Below are 20,966 nucleotides of genomic sequence, written 5' to 3'. Positions count from 1 at the left end.
AGGTGGATCAAATGGAGTAAAAGTTGCATGCATAGAAGCATTATCAAGCAGTTCAAACAATGCGAGATTATCAGGGCCGGTTATTGAGATATCATAAGAAAAGTAAATTATGTCATTTTGATTTTTCTTTTTTTCCCACGAGACGCGAATACAATGATTTTAAATTTGAATACCAAGCCTTGCAAAAATTATATCGTAATGATCTCAAAATAAAGTTCGATTCTGTAATTTGTTTCAACGGAATGAATGACAAATACAACAATAGTGATACCTCGCGAGAAAATTGAGAATGTTTTGGAAGGTATTCAAGGAGACCAAACAAGCAAATGTATAAGAAGTATAGGTTCCAGAACCGTAAAGTGCATTTTACAAAATGGTGGACATTTCGAACACTTACTTCATTAATTTTCATTTACTTTCGAATAATCATTTGATTTTTCTTTCATTAAATGATACCTGAATTGATAATTGAAATATTTAAATGATTATTATAAAAGAAGAACCAAGAAACCAGTATACTGGGTTATTGCTTTGATTCAAATATGTTCCATTTAGTTCAAGATGGGTAAGTTGATTTTCTTATCGAAATTTATTGCATATTGCATGTTGTTAATTAAACTAAATGAAAGAAATAGAGATCCGACCCAAAGAAAATTGGATAAGGGTCAAAATCTACTTTGAATGACATTGTATGATATATCGTTGAATTCAGCGTTAAAAGTTATTTCGAAAAATGTCATAAAATATGCAGGTCCATATTGAAAAAAAAGAGGTTGAGGGTGGCCCAGAGAGTACGAAACGTTGGATACGAAATCTGATTACATCAAATTGAGGATAATTTACTGTCGAAAAAAAAATTTCTGTAACATTTGAAATGAAATGGGAACAAACGAAAAATCAAAATGACATAATTTACTTTTCTTATGATATCTCGAAAACTGGCCCTGATAATCTCGATTTGTTTGAACTGCTTGATAATGCTTCTATGCATGCAACTTTTTGTCCATTTGACCGACCTTCCAACTCTTATGGTTTAAAAGTTACCAATACAATCCCATTAAAAAAGTGGCTACCCTGTATGCAATAATTTGTATGTACACTGCTTTCCCTCTGAGCAAAGAGAAACCTGTCAGGAGTATTTTGTTTGAGGTTCTTGGTTGTGTGGTCTTGCTATAATAAAGCCAACACATTATTTCTCCATGAAAAAAATGCGTCCTCATTAACTGTACATCCCCACCTGAAATTTGCCTGTAAACTATAACATGTTAGTTACGGAATTGGTCCAGCCAACCAGTCGATTCTCTTAAGAGGCTGAGGCGAGAGGCTTTTTCCTTGGTGTTCCATGATGATACCATCACTCAATGGGTTGATATTGCTGCGAGCTTTTTGGAACCATTCCACTAAAAATTTCTTCAAATCCATGTGCTTTGCATACGTGTTTCAGTTTTTGTCGTTTGGTTCTTTGGAGGTTTTTACAATTTTGAGTATACTTGTCATCGTTCTCAATGTGGAAGGAACGATAACAAGTTCATCGGAAATTTCTTTTTATTTCTTATTTGTTGTATATGCTCCATAGAATTTTTTTTAAATGAATAATTAATCATGAATTGATAACAAATTTTTCAGTGTCTATCGGCTGCTGCAAAAAAATGAACGTCTTGTCGAACAAACAGAGCGTCCCATAGAGTACTATTTCAATACCTTGAAATAGTAGTAGCGTATTATGAAAATTCAAGGGACCCACGAGAGTTAGGGCATTATACAGTATTACTAGTATTAGAGTACAGTATTATTCGTATTAATAAAGTGCGTTATACGTATTAATAAAGTTTTATTGTTTTTCAAAGATAACAAATCTTTAGGTTTAGGAGTTTAGGTTTTACTTCTAGTTATAAAATAACAATTTAGTACGTAGTAGTAAGAGACAGAATTATAGAACGTTCAAGCAGAATATCGACAAAACTTTATCCTTCATTAGGAAACATATTAAAACAAAATAGCAATTAAGATTTTGTACATAATCTTCTGTTAATCGTGCGTGTGTGAAATGATCACTCGAATATTCATGCCAAATTTTGGGAGGATGACCTATGATGTTAAAGTTAATCAATATTTAATCAGATTCGCAAGAATGAACTAGTCACCAAGTCAGTAATTTTCTTCAATACTAATTGTTTGGCAGTAGTTTTAATACTTCTATGTTTTTTGATCATATCTCATTCGTTTCCTTCACTATGCAAACCAATAAGAATACGTAGGTATACTGAGTTATTTCAGTCCTACCCTCTGGGAAATCTCGGTGAAGACAATATTTCAAGAAAATCGAGGAAATTGATGTTCCACGGAAATACGAAAGGAAGACATCGAGATACCCTACAAGGAGACAGATCGATTTCCATGATGATTAGGACATCTATCGACGAAACCAAACAGAAAAATATCCCAACAAAGAATTCCGGTTTTCAATCAACCGACGATTAATTCAGCGAATTCCTCGTTGTGATCCGCCCCCAAAAATTGGTTTTCTATCCTATTTGTGCGTGTAACTTTATGCGGAATTGATTAGAAACGTAATTCCCCCTTACAATATCGGGAATTTTAATTCCCCGATTCGATTCGTCCATCGGAAGAATTTGTCGACGAATACCAATAATATCCACCAGGAATCCGATTCATCATACGAGTTTGACGTGTTTATCTCGGGCCAGAGGCTTGATTCGATGTCGCTGGTGTAAAAGTCCGAGCCAGTTAACGTTGGGAATTTTTGTGTTCTGGTAGAACGAAATTGAATTGGAGTTTGATAAAAGGTTGACATCTTTTCGTTAGTTGTGCAAGATTGTGTTGGTGTGAAACAGCTTTGACGGACGAAAAAACTTCTGTGAAACGTTATATGTGATCGAAATGTGGGGGTTATACAGGGTGAGTCAATAGTTCTCGATTGGTCGATAACTCCTGTGAATTTTGGCCTAGTAGATGATTTTGACAGAATCAACAGCACTCAGCGGATAAGCGTAAATTACTTTTTGACTCTACAGGGATCCAAAAGTGGCGAAGCACGATACCACCCTGTTTTTTTTAATAGGAATGCGAAATTTGTATATTATACTCATGATATCTATTAAAATATGTGCTTTCAGCAGAAAGATCGGTACCGTAAGTAGATCCGCAACTGATAGATATTCTCGGTTGGACGGGTGGCTCTTTTTCTTGATAGCAAAAGGTTCTGTAAGTCCTTCTTGAAGGTCATGTTATGATGGAAGATAATTTTCTGTTATAATATCGATTTTAATTTCCAAGTTTGCTTTCGCCATTATTACTTTTTCATTTTTCAATATATGGAAAATTCATTCAGAGTAACATTTCAGAATGTTGATGAAAGTATTTGCTTCAGTTTCCATTATTGCTATATTTTAAATTTAAATTTCGTCCCAAAATCACTATTACAACTGTCATTAAAGGCAAGTCAACATGTTACCAAAAAGTAGCATAAAATGAATTCGCTACCAAAGATGGCGATTGTTCCGTAGCAGAAACGGTTCCACAACTGTTGAGTCAGCGGAACGCGCCCATTTTGATTTCGAAATACCTCATTTATCATGATTTAATTGTGGTACTTTTTGACGCAGGTCACTTTTTTCGAAAATTTCATGGTTATTATTATGGTTTAAACTGAATATCATATTTTGAAAACCGTTCGATATAATTGTACAATTTTTTTATTGGATTCCGAAAAAGTTTTCAAGTCGTCTGTAAATTTTCGAATTTCGATGATTTATTTGATTTGGCTTATTTTTAATCGATTTTATCAGTAGATATTAAGTATAGTGTCAGCCCCAGTGCAAGACATGGAATGCGAAGCATTTTGAAATCTATTCATTTTAACCATAACATGTGCAGACAAAAAATGATCTACGCCATCCGACAGGGAAAAACAATATTCGAAAAATTTGGAAAAAAATGATTTTTCGACATTTTTCAATGGTTGTTGTCTTTCGGACCAGCTCTAGAGTGATCCGAAAATTTGCAGAAGAGCTGAAAACTTTTTCCGAATGCAGTAAAATCGGTTTTCAAGATATAATCTTTGGTTACGATCGTTATAACCATGAAATTTTTCGGAGAAGTGGCCTAGGTCAAAAACTATCACAGATAAATGATGAAAAGTGGGTTTTTTCGAAATTAGCTTTTAAAGATTATAAGTATCGATATGGGCATTCTTATTTGAAGAAACAGGTTGGTATCGTGATTCACCACTTTTGGAACAGCTTGTACGCTGTAGGTCCAAAAATAATTTGATCTTATGCGCTGAGTGGATTTCGTCAAAATTTGAATCATTCTCCTAGGCCAAAATTGCACCCATCAAAATTCTCCGATCGAGTACTATTGGCTCTACCTGTATTTGTGCTTTTGTTCCATAAGTTCGAAAAATAATTGAGTATTACGTACTTGTGTTAAATAATTCGTTGTGTTAAATAATTTGTTAGATAATAAATATGTGATATTATTATTGACGACATATTCCTATCAAGTAGGTCCAACAAAACCGTATAGGGGAAAGTTGTAGCTATGTAGCCATGACAAAAAATATTCAGACAAATCCTTCATGCGACATTTGTATTCAATAACCAATAGTTTTCTTCAAATAAGGTTATTAGTATAACTTTTTCTATCAAATCGATAAATTCATCAGGTTCTTTCACATCATGCCTGCTGATTAATGAGGTCCTTGAAAAAACATGTTTTCTAACATCGAATGTTGAACCCGCATAACGATTCTCACTGTGGGATACGTCTGGACTGTTACTGATAAAAAGGTGATTCCCAGGCGAATAACATCAATTAGCTGTTCAACCCCAACTCAGGGCAAAATCGATTCATTTCCATGTGGTTATTCACAAAGATTGAAGTTTATAATGGATAGCTGCTTCCCAAAACGTGAGTCATCTGTTGTTAAATGAATATGTATTATTGTTATTTTTTTCAATTTCTGCAGAGAATGTATTTTCTCTGTTGGCACTTTCTATCGTGTACTGGGTTTAATTTCAATAAATTTATTATTATTATTATATTATCTCTCTAATATTTCAATTAAGACGATATTCTCAATATTCTTTATTCCAGTAGTATATGGAATGTTTCTGTGAGTTTAGAGCGAGTTCGTTTTGAAAAATACTACAAATATTTTGCTATGAATTAAAGTTAATTGAGTCTTAAGATGAAGGTTTTTTTAATATAAATTTATAAAAAATAAAATAAAAATTTACTACATTTAGTGTAAGTTTTCAAACAATAAGGCACATATAAGGAAAAATTGTACTTATAATTATAAAAATTCCGAAACGTAGGTACGTTTGTCTTTATGTTAATTTAGTCATTCAATTTGTTAACCGTTTACTTAATTTGTACAGTTTTGGTTATTTTGAATTTTTTTTGGTTGGTTATTGATTTTGTCACTACTGGAATTGTATTTCGAGACAAAACTCGAATATAACATAATATATTATGTTGTGAAGACAATAAGGCTAAATATTGCAACTTTTTTTTTATATATTTATATTGCTATGAATAATTATGTCTATGGGAGATCACATAACTGTATATAGGTATATTCAAGAGAGCAATTGGTGCATGAAAGAACGAGCGCTTGAAAACTCTTGATTTCACGTCAGTACTTTCTTTATTCCTTTGAGATATTCTGCTCGAGTTTTTATAATTGTGATGACAGGATCAAAAGAAAACGTTATGAAAAGTTCTGATTTATTATATTTCATATTCACAGCTTGAATATTTCATGGTTTTGATAAGATTATAAAAACGAAATTCATACATAATTTTGGATTTGTTATTCTGAATAAACTCACTACATTCAAACTTTAACAATGGTTTTCTTCAATTTTTGATACTTTCAAAGAGATTTGAAAAACCCAAAATTTTATCTCTATTGGTTTTGTGGCCAAGGAAATATTGTTGAATTTTTTCCGATATACCTACATGGTAGCCACGGGAAACATTCACATTTTGAAAATAATAAAACAATATAAATTCTGCAAGATAACATTCATTTAGCTTATTTAACGTTGGTATACGCCTTTTTCTTTACGAAGAAAAAAATATTGTCAGGACGGTCTTCTTCCTTCTCTTTATTGCATTCATGTTCAGATTTAAATAGTGTGATATCAGACGAAGTCCAGTTAAACTGACGATAAAAACAGCATAAAACTATAAATGTCCTTGTTCAGATATCACAATTCTAGGAAATCTAGTCAAAGGTTGGATTCGCATTTCTACTCTTGTGTCATAAAATGTAAATCTGAGTTATAAACCTGCGAAAAATCCCCCAAATTGTCCATTCCTTTCTGCATTCCGTTCCACCCTATGATGATGACATAACGAAAGAATATTTATTCTTCAATTTCCTGCCAACACCACACAGCAGGAAATGTTACATTTATGGTTTTCCATTTAAAACAGACAGGGAAGAGCAGATATTGCGAAGTGGGAAAGAATCAACACAAATGTCGTATATGAGTGGATTCGAGGCAGAAGTGAGGAAAGTAAATCGTATTTGCTTTTGAATACATATCACAATTTTCATCTGGTTAAGGATTCGGGTTCAAAGTACTCACGTCTCTATGTGATCATAAAATGTGAAGGGCGGTATCGATTCGTGGATGTCGAAGCCAGAAGAAGATAGGTGCAATGTTCGGATGTAGATAGGTGCATTACAGTCTGTCAAAGAGAACGAGAATGGACTAGTTTTAATTTTTTTGTTAAGGATTAATTCTGAAAATGTAAGTAAAATGAAACAAAAAGGTGGAAGAATCATTGAAATATCTCTAGAAATAAAAAGTTATGGGACTTTGAAGTTGCGCTTGGAAGAATAATTTCATAGTACGTGTAAGTGGCGTGACGTCACACACTAGACGACTGGTATTCGCAGAGTGCTTACGAATTCATTGGTGTACAATCACTTGTGCCGTTCGTGTCGTGTTTTGTTCGTTACACGATGGCTGAAATAACTTACTATATACATACATATAAATTACTTTTTTCTCTTTTTACTTTTTACTCCTCACATAAATATGTTTTGCCATTGATAGACTTCAATAACCAGTACTCAACTAAGAACTGTTTATGAAACGTTTTTTAAATAAACCATCGTTATAAGTTGAACCATGATGGAGCAAACTCAAAAGTAGATACTTACTTGAAAAGTTTAACTCCTTTTATTTCAGCACTGACATAAAATGGATTTGAAGAAAAAAACTTCATCACTGCGAATATATCTATTTTAGGCAAATTGTCACTTTGTCCTTTCACGAAGCCTTCTTCCATTATGGTGACATAAAAACAAAACTCGAGTTGAAACTACACTGTACAACTACAAACGGCGCGAGAGCCTTGGCGCGGCTAAGTATTTAAACGTAATTTATGGTGTAGCGATCACAGGCAAGTGCCGTGACGTCACAGACCAAAGACGTTCCGCGCTAAAATACGTAAATTTGAATAATCTATTTCTCAGCCAATTATTGATGGATTTTCAAAATTTTTTCACTGATTTATCAGTTTTGCTATATATTTTAATTCTATTGTGTCGAATATAGTATTATCAATATCACTAAACTAGTCCATTGATCCAAAAAAAAAAAATTTAATGGGGGTTTGAATCATTTGTTATTTAGTTTCGCAACAAATGGTCTTAATTATCACATAGAGTTTAAGTGCTATCTGTAACTCAGTGCTATTTTTTATGAGTTCATTTTATCTTGTATTTTTTTAATGTTCTGCCAAGTACATCTTTCATTCCTTATTATTCCTCTTCATTTGTCATGCAATACACCGCACATTCCCGAAAATATATTTTCTCTAAATACCATGATCCAAATTTTACTTCGGAACATTTCAGCCGAGAAAAGGCAGATAGTCGCTACCTGACCCCGCCGGTATCTACCAAAGGTCGAGGCACTTCTATAAACTCTTCTTAAATTGGAGGTACAAATGGAAGGAAGAGATTCATTGAAAAATTTCAGGAAGAAATGTCCAATGAACATGGGACAGCAAACATTTTGATTTTCAGATACACAGTATTTCTTGCCGTCCTAGTTTTTATATGATTATAACCAATATTTATGAATCATTGCTTCAGATCGGGAAAATAAACATCAAAACAAATATTTCATTCATTCATCAAAGCTTACTAACTGAATTTTTATAGTATGTTAGATCTGCTATCTGCTACCGATTTCAAACATATCTCTAGAATTCAGTAGCAGTCGTATCTGATACCGATTTCGTATGTATAAGGAACAAACAAGTTCGGTATCGAACCAAAGTTTTCTTCACATTTTTTTAAACTACCAGTGGTCTACCAAGTTCATCCTATACATTTACATTTGAAATTGGCATATCACGTTACGTAAACTCTAATTTGCAGTATATTTGCCGAATTTCAATTGAATATCTTTTGAAGGGCAGATGCCACCAGAAAAACCAATTAAAAAATAAAATTTTACATGAGGAACACCCTATATATAAACGCAAAATGTAGACTCGGTCGAATCTATGTACCGGGTTTTCCACCATAATTTGACCCCCCCTTTAACTTTGTTACTAGCAGAGGTACAAAAAAATATTTTCTACAAAAGTTTCACGAAATTTACTAGTGTTTTTTAAAATGATTTCACAAAACGAAATATATACAGAGTGGGCAACATATTCATAGCTACTTCATTTTTTCAAATGGAACACTCTGTATATTTCTTTATATTTGACTAGCTATATAGATATATAACATATGTTTGGCCTATCTCGCTTATTCTGAGTACCACAGAGTTTCAAATTCTAAGAACCACCTGGCAAAAGTAATCAATTTTCAAGTGGAACACTGCGATAACTCAAAATGCCCTTTTTGAGTTATCTCGTTGGGAACGATATGACATACGTCTTTCACTGTAAATTGGATTTGGATCATTTGGATGCAACTCCATATATTCTCTCCTTGTAGCTTTCTTATTTTATTGCTCTCCACATAAAGCGAAAATATTTCAAATTTTTCCGCTTCTGTGTAGTGCATATTCGATGAATCGTTTTATTCAATGGCAAACGTATGTTATATATCGTAGCCAACGAGATAACTCAAAAAAGTTTTGAATATTGCAGCCTTCCAATTGAAAACAATTACTTAGCTTGCCAGGTGGTTCTTAGAATTTGAAACTCTGTGGTACTCAAAATAAGAGAGATAGGCCAAACATATGTTATATATTCAAAATCAGGAGAGAAAGAGCTAGTCAAATATAGAAAAATATTTAGGGTGTTCCATTTGGAAAAATGTAGTTGCTATGAATATGTTGCCCATTCTGTATATAATTCGTTTTGTGAAATCATTTTAAAAAACACTAATCGATTTCGTGAAACTTTTGTAGAAAACATTTTTCTGTACCTCGTTCAGTAACAAAGTTAAAGGGGGTGTCAAATTATGGTGAAAAACCCGGTACATACATAATATCACTGGCATATTAGATATTGGTTTCTAGATATTCTTCTTGAATTTATAATGATTCTGGTTAAGCTACTTACACAAAACTTTGCATGAAGCTTGAAATGTGAATTTTTTATGTACAAGCAAAATCTCAACCCGATCGAATGCATAATCATGGATATATATAGAATTCAGTTCGAATGTTCTTATTTTTCTCAAGTTTTGTATTGTTACTGACTTGAAATTTCAAATGAAATAAAATTATTATTTCGTACTAACATCTCAACTATATGAGTTGTCTGGTCACGAATATTCCACGATATTTCGATTTTCATCATGAATTTTTTATTGTTCTGGTTATGTTATCCACACGAAATTTCGCACGAAGCATGAAATTGTTTTCATACATACGCGACCGTAATCCCTTCAGTTTTGTTGTCACGTCAGTATTGAGTAATTTTTTTCAATGTTCTTCCTGAATTTTTCATTATTCTGATCACGCGATTGAAATGCAAATTCGCACGAGGGTTGAAATTGCCATCCTACATCCAGAAACAAATTGCCATCTATAGTTTATTTGTAGTTTTGAAATCAACAGGGACACAAAATTTCGAACTGCAATATTTTTGGAACCACTTGCTGGATTTTGTCTTAATAAGCTTTACCATGGCATTCGTGATCCAAACGTAATGTTGGCAGTTCTTTCGATCTACACAGTGAAATATTTTCTAAATTCTTTTCAGAAAATGAGACTGTGAATAAAGCGATAAAAGAATCGAAGAAATTGGGAAAACTGTAATTTTGACATAAAATCTTCCATAAAAACAATTTGAATATTCCAAAATGACAACCAGTACCAACATTCGCTGTTAAATTTCAGGATGTTCAGAAAGAACCATCTCGGTTCTTTCACATCTCATCCCTGTTTCTTTTCCACATAATAAGCTTCAGAGCTGAGAATTCAATGGGAGTACAAATCAGATTTGCATCTGATTTGTCATTTCGTCATCACCTGAGTCAAAAATCTTCGGGATTTTGCATATAAAATTTCGCGAATCTCTTCATTCGAAAATCTTATTATAAGATTAAGGCATTATAAATTACAAAATGGCGAATGCGGTGTTAAGTTTTGTGATGATTTTAAGTGGACATTGAATGGACGTACCCTGATCTAAGTTACTGCAAGATATGCTTTAGTACATTCTGATGAAATATCCCTAACACCCTTCAGCAGTTTGAATTCCCATAAGATTACATAAAAACATCGTCTTATGAAGTCCAGCAAATTTACTGATGACGGCATCTGACGTAATCATATTTAATCATATTGAATCTGCTTCAAATTATCTAATTTGAAGCAGATTCAATAAATCCGCAGTATTTCAATGAAAAAGAACCAAAGGATCTCATAAACAACCTAAACTCCTCAAAGAACTTTGCTGAAATACTTCCATCAAGATTGAAATGAAAGAATCTACTTTATCCAGTCTAATATTACATTTACATCTCTTGCCTTTTTCGCTAAGGAAAATAACCTGAAATTCTTCAACAATATATTAATGTTTTTATAATAGCACTCTTATCAAATATGAATTTCTCAGCATACACTAGACTTTTGGTGCTTTTTCATTGACAGTTCAAACGTAGTTTAAAATGAGGTGGAATTAGTGGAAATTGTGTATTCAAATTTTGAAATTCTTGTTGGTACCATGAGCATAAAAGTTCAATACCCTCAAAGCGACCAAAATTGCTTTCCTGAAAACTTGGGCAATTTTTAGTGAAGAACAGAATAAAAATTCCATCATGACATTAAAACTATGGAAAATAAATATTGACAACGATGTTATATCCACACCTACTATTATAGAGGTCACTGAAAATACCCTACTGAACTCCATTCAAGAAAGTCAAATAAATGGAAAGTTTTAGTTGATAAGTGATAATTGTATGGAAATTTGGTAATAAATAAATGAACCCACGTGTTTCTGTTGATGAATACTTACTTCACCCACATGGTTTTTAAAACTGGTAATAGTTATGTTTTCAACGTGAAATATACAGAAGTTGAAAATGAAAAATTAGAATTGTAGCATTTCCTAAAGGAGACACCCTATATAGAAAATCAGATCCATTTCGGATTCTGCACTCAAAAATTAACCATTTTAAAAACCGCAGGAATCAAAAAGGCTTTTGGCCTGTGTTATCTATTGGTAAATTATATATCAGTTTCGAAATTAGGTATTGAATTATAAATTTGAAAGGGAGTATAAAAGCTATTCTCCTACTTCCTCAGTCCGTATGGGAATACTACAGTCTAGACTAGACGTATATAACGGATTACTTCTAGGGTACGACCAGGAAGGGGAAATTAATTTGAGAAAATATTGTTTTTCATGTAACCAATTATATGTTGTTCTGTTTCAGTTCAATCTCCTGGAAGTTAATGAATTTACTCCAGAAAATGAGACAAATACGCTAGATGAAATTGTAAAAATACGAATATACCGAAACATACGTAGTAAATTCTTGATATAATTTAATTTGTTAGCTCTTCACACGATTCGCAAATTTGAGAATTGAGAGGTTGATATAAAACAAGAAAATTTTCTGGTATTTAAGAAAAAATATATTTTTTGAATTAAAAGAGTTAATTTGAAATGAATATCAACAAGAAATGCTCCAAATTCGAAAATATTATTTGTGAAATCAGTGAAAAAATTCGAATATTATCAAAATATCATATAAAATTTATTTTTTAAATATAGAAAATTTGTTCATTTAGCTTGGTGAAAAGAGAAATTTCATTCAGAATGAAATGTGCGAATCACATGATCTTCAGTTGGAATATATATTCAAGTAAAATACTCACTATGTATAATTCTTTAATAAAAAACAAAACAAAAATGTTTAACTCCAAACGATAAAATCATGTAAGATACAAGAGAAGAGCATAGATGAAAACCTCAGTAAAAACTGTGTTTCCACGTATAAGTGTAGTGATTGATTTATGCATTTGTTTACACAATAAGCTGACATATTTATATTCAAGGGCTTCTTCTTCATCCAAATGAAATCTTCTTCATTTTTCCTTTTCACCAAAAGTCGACTATGCAAATATTATAATTAAATCTGAAGAAAAAAAAGTAATAAATGTTATAGTTTCCATGATATCGATTCAAGTAAGCGACCCATTCTAAGAAAGAATCAGAAACTGAATGGATAGCTATTCACCAACTTATTGTTTGATAGTGCTCACGTTTATAAAATTAATGCACAGCACGGGCGTAGCCAGGTTTCGGTTTGAGGGGGTTTCAAGATTCAGATTATCGACTTGGAGTTGGGGGTTGGTGTGAACCCCCTAACACCACACCCTGTCTACGCCCGTGATGCACAGTTTAAAGTTTGTTTGAGTATTATCAGTGGAACGTCTACATCCACACCTTGATATTGGTTACCTGTCTTATCACATATTCTTCCGCCTCATATTCGTTGCAGGTTCGACAGGTTGCAGAAATCTTACGATACGCATCCGAAATTATTTCTAATGGACTAGTTTAGTGATGTTGAAAATACTATATTTGACACGATAGAATCAAAAAATAGAGCAAAACCGATAAATCAGTGAAAAAATTTTGAAAATCCATCAATAAATGACTGAGAAATAGATTATTTAAATTTACGTATTATAGCGCGGAACGTCTTTGGTCTGTGACGTCACGGCTCTTGCCTGTGATCGCTACACCATAAATTACGTTTGAATACTTAGCCGCGCCAAGGCTCTCGCGCCGTTTGTAGTTGTACAGTGTAGTTTCAACTCGAGTTTTGTTTTTATGTCACCATAATGGAAGAAGGCTTCGTGAAAGGACAAAGTGACAATTTGCCTAAAATAGATATATTCGCAGTGATGGAGTTTTTTCTTTAAATCCATCTTATGTCAGTGCAGAAATAAAAGGAGTTAAACTTTTCGAATTAGTATCTACTTTTGATTTTGCTTCATCATGGTTCAACTTATAACGATGATTTATTTAAAAAACGTTTCATAAACAGTTTGTAGTTGAGTACTGGTTCTATCAATGGCAAAACATATTTATGTGAAGAGTAAAAAGTAAAAAGAGAAAAAAGTAATTTATATGTATGTAGTAAGTTATTTCAGCCATCGTGTAACGAACAAAACACGACACGAACGGCACAAGTGATTGTACACCAATGAATTCGTAAGCATCTTCCAAGCGCAACTTCAAAGTCCCATAACTTTTTCATTTCTAGAGATATTTCAATGATTCTTCCACATTTTTGTTTCATTTTACTTTAATTTTTAGAATTAATCCTTAACAAAAAAATGAAAACTAGTCCATTGTATCTTACCTCCCTGATACTAGAACTTCTAGTTAAAGTCGCACAAAACTTAATGGATTAATACGTTCCTTCAATCTAATGAAAGTGACAAGGACATTTGATGTTGGGAATGGAGTTCTTGCAATGTCTTAAACAATAAAAGTCCTATCGTTGAGAGAAAGTTCCAGGTTTCAATCTTTCTAGGAAAAGTTGGTGTATTTTAAATCGACTCAAGACTGGTCATGGTCGTTGGAATAATATGCTCTTCAAATAATATTCTTTTAAAAGCCTGCTATCTGAGTGTAGCGTAGAAAAAACCATTGACTATTAAAACAGTAGGTATTCTTTCAATTTTCTATATTTTTCTTGATTATTCCAATGAAACCAGGAAACTGCTATTTTATTTGGATTAGAGCATGAACTCCACTCAAGAAAATAATTTTGCATAATTTTTTAATCTTCATTTGAAGTATTTTAAATAACTTCGGTACAAGTATGACTAAATACAAAAGCAATATCTTTGGCATAGATGAATTTCTCAGATAAGCCAACAGGGATGAAACTTGTGTACACATTTCATTCGCTATGTTCTACGTTCTCTGATAACTATGATTTGAATATTGTTTCATCAAATGTATTTGTGTTTATAGTAACTTCAATCCATTTGTGTACTGAATTAATTCGCCTTCGAAAGATATAATGATTCAAGGAGAATAAAACATAATCTACAAAGCTTTGGTTACGAGCGGAAAATATTACTTTCTTCTTTGCATATTATAAGTTCTGGCTGATGAAGCAGTTTGGAAAGTCTTCGAATTCAGACGGTAATAGTGAAGTAAATTTCCTGGAAAGCACGGAAAACAAAAGTATTTTTATTTGATGGTCCTCAAATAATTCAACATGTTATAGATCCACAATTTATCACATCAAAAAAAAAACGAATCTAAGGATTAGTAGTCATGTGTCCGCAAAGCAGATAATAAGGTGGAATTAGTGGAAATAACGTATTCAAATTTTGAAATTCTTGATTGTATCATGAGCATACAAGCTCATTACCCTTACAGCGTCTAAGATCGCTTTCCTGAAAACTTGAGTAATTTTTAATGAAGAACTGAATAAAGATTCCATCTTGACATCAAAACTATGGAAGGTAGATTTTGAGCCAACAGGGATGAGACTAGTGAACACATTTCAGTTTACAGGGTGGCCACTTTTTCAATGGGATTGTATTGGTAACTTTTAAACCATAAGAGTTAGAAGGTCGGTCAAATGGAGAAAAAGTTGCATGCAAAAAAGCATTATCAAGCAGTTGAAACAAATCGAGATTATCAGGGCCGGTTATTGAAATGTCATAAGAAAAGTAAATTTTGTCATTTTGATTTTTCTTTTTTTCCTACTTTATTTCAAATATTATCAAAAATCAAAAAATGTTACAGGAATTTTTTATTCGACAGTAGATTGTTCTCAATTTGACTTGATCATATTTCGTATCCAACGTTTCGTGCTCTCTGGGCAACCCTCAACCTCATTTTTTTCAATACCGACCTGTATATTTTATGACACTTTTCGAAAAACTTTTAACGCTGAATTCAACGATATATCATACAATGTCATTCAAAGTTGATTTTCAGGTGATTTTGACCCTTATCCAAATTTCTTTGGGTCGGATCTGTATTACATTTAGGTACCTTTAGTTTAATTAACAACATGCAATACATTTCGATGAGAAAATCAACTTAATCATCTTGAACTGAATGGAACATATCAGAATCAAATCAAGAAACAAGTAATAATTATTTACATATTTCAATTCATAATAATTAAACGAATTATCATTTAATGAAAGAAAAATCGAATGATTATTCGAAAGTAAATGAAAATGAATGAAGTAAGTGTTCGAAATGTCCACCATTTTGTAAAATGCACTAACGGTTTTGGAACCCATACTTCTTATACATTTGCTTATTTCGTCTTCTTGAATACCTTCCAATACATTCTCAATCTTTTTGCGAGAAATCACTATTGTTGGATTTGTCATTTGTTCCGATGAAACAAATTACAGAATCGAGCTTTATTTTGATATCGTCACGATATAAGTTTTGCAAGGCTTAGTATTCAAATTTAAAATCATTGTATTAACAGCAGTTTTTGATAAATTGCATTCACTACAGATCCGACCCAAAGAAAATTGGATAAGGGTCAAAATCACCTGAAAATCAACTTTGAATGACATTGAATGATATATCGTTGAATTCAGCGTTAAAAGTTATTTCGAAAAGTGTCATAAAATATACAGGTCCGTATTGAAAAAAATGAGGTTGAGAGGGTGGCCCAGGAAACACGAAACGTTGGATACGAAATCTGATTACGTCAAATTGAGGATAGTTTACTGTCGAAGAAAAAATTCCTGTAACATTTCTTGATAATATTTGAAATAAAGTGGGAAAAAAAGAAAAATCAAAATGACAAAATTTACTTTTCTTATGATATCTCAATAACCGGCCCTGATAATCTGGATTTGTTTGAACTGCTTGATAATGCTTCTATGCATGCAACTTTTCCTCCATTTGACCGACCTTCTTACTCTTATGGTTTAAGAGTTACCAATACAATCCCATTGAAAAAGTGGCCACCCTGTATAAATAACATGCTAGGTTCTACACACGTTTTCTAATAAGTATGATTCGAATATTGTTTCATTAAATGTCTTTGTGTTTATAGTGACTTCAATCCATTTGTGTTGTTATCCATATTGAAGCGAGAAATTTCTCCTGTCTATTCAGTAATGAACCTTAGAAGGTCTTGAGTTACACGTAGATTACCAAATTAACGCGTAACAGTTTCAATTCCCTGAAATTTGAATACAACGGTATTGCACTTGTAGAATTCATCGATTCGATGTATTAAACCAATTTAAACCTCCTACTCAATATTGGAGGACTAGGGGTTCTACTAGGAGCAATGTCTCGAAGGTCGATTTGCCAAACAACGGAGAGTATTACAAGATTTCGGATTGAATTACTGCGTAAATTGAATTGTTAGGCAAATTATTCTGGGATTCATTTGGATTTCAGGTATGCTATACGTGACGGGTAAATTTATTCATGGAAAAAGTTACGAACATGTACTACTCCTACGTGATTTTTGTGGAGGAACAATTTTTACGCGTATAGAACCCTTACTCCAAATATCTTGATGTATCTTGTTATGTCACGTTGTGATACTTAGGTATCAATCAAACGCGCGTTAAACTACCTGCTAAATTATTGATATAAATGCAGAACCAATACGCTTCAAGAAGAGTAATGAATTTTTTCACTTGCGAATCTTATTTACTCCACCAGGAGAAATATATGTTAGTCGATCGGAAGATAACTCCTGTAAGTTTTCAGCTGACGGGTGTTTTTTTTCGAGGTATATAACTTTAAGTTGGCATAACTGTTCAAGATGGCGACCGATTTAACAGCTGTCACGTGATTTATTCTCAGTTTGGTTTGGCAATTCATCATGAATAGACTTACGCCTGAACGGCGCTTGCAAATAGTGCAATTTTATTTCGAAAATAATGGTTCTGTGTGGAATACGCATCGCGCACTACGTCCATTTTATTTTGTTTGGCGATGAAGCGCACTTCTGGTTGAATGGCTACGTCAACTAACAAAACTGCCGCATTTGGAGTGAAGCTAATTCTCAAGTGTATGTCGAAACACCGTTACATCCAGAAAAACTGACTGTTTGGTGCGCTTTATGGGCTGGTGGAATCATTGGTCCGTACTTCTTCAAAAACGATGATGGCCAGAACGTCACAGTCAATGGTGATCAGTATAGAGCCATGATTACTAACTTTTTCATTCCTGAATTGAACAACCATGATGTCTAGGAGCTGTGGTTCCAACAAGACGGCGCAACATGTCACACAGCTCGTGCCACAATCGATTTATTGAAAGACACGTTTGGTGACCGCCTAATTTCACGTTTTGGACCTGTGAATTGGCCTCCAAGATCTTGTGATTTAACACCGCTGGACTACTTTCTGTGAGGCTATGTAAAGTCATTGGTCTATGCGGATAAGCCACAAACCCTTGACCATTTGGATGACAACATTCGCCGTGTTATTGCCGATATACGGCCACAAATGTTGGAAAAAGTAATCGAAAATTGGACGTCCAGATTGGACTGCATCGGAGCCAGCTGTGGCGGTCATATGCCAGAAATCATATTTGAAATATAATGCCACAAAATTATCCTGCGGATAAATAAAATTCATGTCAATCGAATAATCCATCTTTGTTTTATTGCAATTTAAAGTTCTATAGCTCTAAAAAAAACACCCTTTAGAAGCATGATTCAAATTTTGACGGAATCGACAGCACTCAGTGTATAAGCTCTTTTGACCCTACAGGCTGGTGTGTTAGTGATGAAACACGATACCACCCTGTTTTTTGAATGGATAATGTCAATTTTCATATCATACTATGAAATTCTGCTTTTGAAATACTTCACTTGTCATAATTCAGCCGAGGAACTTTTTGACGTACGCTAATTTTTTCGACATATTTTATGTTTAGATATAATAGTTTGAACTGAAGATCATATCTAGAAGGCTGTTCAAGATAATTGTTAGATTTATTCTTTATTGACTTCCCGAAAAGTCTTCGAGTCTTTACTTGTTGGCTACCATAGTCAGTGTTCTTCATTTTTCATTAAAACATGCTCTGGCTAAAAAGAACAAATTCAAAATGCTTTGTATTTCATATTTCGTACTGGGGCTGGCCTGGCAGTGTACTTTTCATGCATACAATTTCAGAGGGATAAGATTACTGAAGTCTACTCTGGGGTAACGCGTTTTCGTGGGAATTATTAAAACACTGATGGACGATAGACGAGAACTTTATTGTGGTACATCACCTTGTTAATTCACTCCACTGAACTCTCCTTTTCTCAAACATAAAATCATATTGTATTTCTTCTTCCTTTTCTTATTCTCTGAGCAATGGTATCATAGTGCCTGCACCCTAATTATGGTAGGGAAAAGTTATTCTCTATTTAATCTTTCTGAGAACCCTATGAATGAGAAAGTTATATGCGCAAATACCACGAAAGACCATTTTGACACTAATGCAGGTACATTTATATTAAGTATTGTGACGACAATTTCGGCTACACACAGACATTATGTCGAATTGCTTTTTGTGGCCACACTACTTATTACCTACCAGTAATATCAATTAAAAAAAATAAGACAAATCAAAGAAATCATCAAAATATTTGGAAACCTTCATTTTATTAGGGATTTCGAAATGACTGCATATTTTCAGCTTCAAGTCTCATCAATATTGATTGCACATATGATCTGCTCAGATGTTTGCTCCTCATTTCAATCATATTTAAATTATTAAAAAAGTTTGCAGACATATGTGCAGGTCATATAATCGATAAATATTGATGACACTTTTCAACTGAAGTATTTTGAAAATTATTCATTTTAGGTACAATATGTCTAGACAAAGAATGAATTATTCACTGGGCTATCCAACAGGCAAAAACATTCAGGTTATTTCATTTGGAAAATTCGACTTTATGGATATTTTTTGAAAATTGCAGCCTCGGCAAACCGTAAAAAGTAATAAAATACAGGTGTTTTACTTCGCATATCGAAGTAATACTTTTGGACATAAGCGACAACACCGGTGCTTTGAAAATATTTTATATCGATAAGCAGTGGTTCCTGTTCCTACCCAAGAAACCAAACTTTCTGAAAATAGTACCTTCCGTTCTCCGTGAAAGTCTAGGGTACCATCGACCTTGGCCTACCCTGAACATCTTTCAACGAAATATACCTACAATTCACTACTAAAATTTCATCAAGATAGTTCAGAAGGAAAATTCAAATTCAATTGCAGAGCCATTTGTAGTGAATAGTAATAAATTGTTAATACAATTTTCTGCTGTAGAATATGGATCTGCCGTGCTTCTCATTTTAAATTGACCCCCCTCTTTCTCCAGGGGTGAAGAAAATGGTGGAGATTCTAGCATAAGTGGACTCATCCCTCAAAACTATCAACATTTTCCATAAGATGTTTCCTTCTTGAGATTTGAAACTGAACTCAACTTAAAAAAATCACCCGGTGTAAGTTGAATCCGTAATTAATTTTTTCGTCAGGATGAACTATACTGAACTTGATGATTTATCATGTTTAACTATCTCATTCGCCCAATATTAACACTGAAAATGATAATGTTCTGTCTTCCAAACTCCAATAAATTCAGCAGACACTGAAAAGTGGTTTTGTTAAAACATTCTTTCCGTAAAAGTGAGATGAAAGCAACCATAATAGCGTGAAATATTTCTTGTTTCATCGCCTTGTACGCAACTGAAAAAACCCACTCCGAAAACTTTGGTAATATTCGGCTCGGTTGTGAAGTTCCACACAAATGAACACCTTAATAAACTGCAATGTCAGTATCGTTAAAGAAGATGTCGTTGTTTCGATGTCGTCCAAGTTTTCGAGTGGGATTTTATTGTTCGAGTATTTTGTTCCTCGTTTATCGATAGACTTATGTTCTCCTCTCAAAAGGACCAGGCTCGATGTCTACAATCTAGATGTGGTTGTTTATCTGCAGTGTCAGAAATAGTCCTACCTGAGAAGTGTCTTTCTGAAAGCTCTTTTCAGGAAACAAGCCCCTTTCTCTTAGGTTCAGGTGGTTGTTCGGTTGGTAGCAGCATTTAAGATTTATTTCTCCATTCGGACTGGTGGGTATATTTTTTCCATCTTTGTTTCTTCATCATTCTATATTACTTCTTTGATAATGCTCGGATTCTTAAAATCCTTCCATGTAACTCTTCATTTGAAAAGTCTCGAGTCGAACCAGTAAAAACTCATTTTTTCCCCAAATATTTAACTTCATTCGTCCACATAGTCCACATAGTCACCTTCAACAGTGATTAATGTACAGGATGTCCCAAATTCGATGCTCGCTGGGAGCATCTCGAGCACAATGAGACGCAGAGAAAAAATCTTCATCGCAAATCGCGATCTCTTTTTTCGAATTATAACATTATAACAGAGATATTCGAAAAATTCTAAAACGCTTTTTTCAGTAATTTCTGTGGTTACCAATAACAGATCATAGAAATCATCGTTTTAGAGATATA

General features: G+C 33.3%; 1 protein-coding gene across 2 annotated transcripts in view; it reads left to right on the top strand.

Annotated features, from left to right (window-relative positions):
• Window positions 1-20,966, top strand: part of LOC123673454 (ras-related protein Rap-1) — a 96,057-nt gene that overhangs the window by 39,242 nt on the left and 35,849 nt on the right. The window contains exon 1 of one of the 2 annotated variants that reach the window (XM_045607940.1): window positions 4,681-4,932. The exons of the other annotated variant lie outside the window; for it this stretch is intronic. The gene's annotated coding sequence lies outside the window, so the exon portion shown is untranslated. Of the gene's footprint in view, window positions 1-4,680; window positions 4,933-20,966 lie in introns of those variants that run through there. 2 annotated transcript variants of the gene reach the window in all.

Source organism: Harmonia axyridis, chromosome 2, assembly GCF_914767665.1.
Source record: "Harmonia axyridis chromosome 2, icHarAxyr1.1, whole genome shotgun sequence".
NCBI classification, from domain to species: Eukaryota; Metazoa; Arthropoda; class Insecta; order Coleoptera; family Coccinellidae; genus Harmonia; species Harmonia axyridis.
Note: the sequence above shows the minus strand (reverse complement) of the source record. Positions and strands in the feature narration are given on the sequence as shown.